The sequence below is a fragment of the Limulus polyphemus genome, unplaced genomic scaffold (assembly GCF_000517525.1).
Source record: "Limulus polyphemus unplaced genomic scaffold, Limulus_polyphemus-2.1.2 Scaffold2472, whole genome shotgun sequence".
NCBI classification, from domain to species: domain Eukaryota; kingdom Metazoa; phylum Arthropoda; class Merostomata; order Xiphosura; family Limulidae; genus Limulus; species Limulus polyphemus.
In genome coordinates, this window is record NW_013668082.1 from 95,567 (window position 1) to 96,625 (window position 1,059).

The window sequence follows — 1,059 nt, forward strand, 5'->3', positions numbered from 1 at the left end:
TGTTAATTTATGTATTTATCGAACTTAGGCCTAACATAAGTTAAAGTTTTGTAAAGTACGTCCTATATACAAGTAGATTTACACATTTCGTTTACATTTCTACGATTACAATTCGTTTGTATTGTGCTAGAAATGTGATATTCAAAGAAGTACCGTTACGATAAAGATACAAATTTGGCCGGAAATGTTTTGCGAGTCTCTGCTAGTAGGTATAAATTTTTAGTTTACGGTATAAAAAATGTTTTTACGAAGTTACGCCAGTATCAAATTTCGTAACTCGTACATATCAATTTCTGAGCATGTTAGGCTCCATAAATAATTGGGTTCGAATCCCCATCCCACCAAACATGCTCGCCCTTTCAGCCGTGGGGGCGTTATAAGTGACGTTCAATCCCACTATTCGTTGATAAAAGAGTTTCCTAACAGTTGGCGGTGGGTAGTGATGACTAGCTGCCTTCCCTCTAGTCTTTCACTGCCAAATTAGGGACGGCTAGCGCAGATAGCCCTCGTGTAGCTTTGAGCGAAATTAAAAACAAACAAACCATACAAAACTATTTGAGGAATTTTTGTATTTTTTTCACGGTGAAATTCATGCAAAGTTTTTCAACCACCGGTCTACGTACCACCGTCGATTCGTCCGTGGAATTTCACAAAACCAAACAAGCAAAAACTGGCAGAATATCCATATGTAAATCATAATGGTGTTACGTTGTACTTGCATATTAGTGGTCCGAACAGTTTAGGGAGGCAGCAAGCTGCTCCCTGGTATCGAAAAAGTTGAGAAACGCTGCTTTACAACACGCTAGTGTAACTTGCACATTCCATATTTGAATTGTCTTTCTTGACGAACGCTGTAAACTTTTCGTCAGAAATATTAACATAAACAGTTACCAAAACGTTAGAAAATCCACTTTGTATTTTCTCATACTATGAATAATACGTTTTTGTCATAGTGTTTCCAAGCAATTTTTCTCATCCACAACATCTAAAAGCACGTGACGCTACATACATCTTCTTTTTCTTTTTAAAGCGAGAAACTAGTTTTAAGTTTATGTTTTT

General features: G+C 36.7%; 1 long non-coding RNA gene across 1 annotated transcript in view; it reads left to right on the forward strand.

The window, feature by feature from the left end:
* Window positions 1–143: 143 nt before the first annotated feature.
* The window catches only part of LOC111087682, an 18,085-nt gene continuing 17,169 nt past the window's right edge, over window positions 144–1,059 (forward strand). Inside the window, exon 1 of the long non-coding RNA XR_002612344.1 lies at window positions 144–154. This is a non-coding gene — a long non-coding RNA (uncharacterized LOC111087682). The remainder of the gene's footprint in view (window positions 155–1,059) is intronic.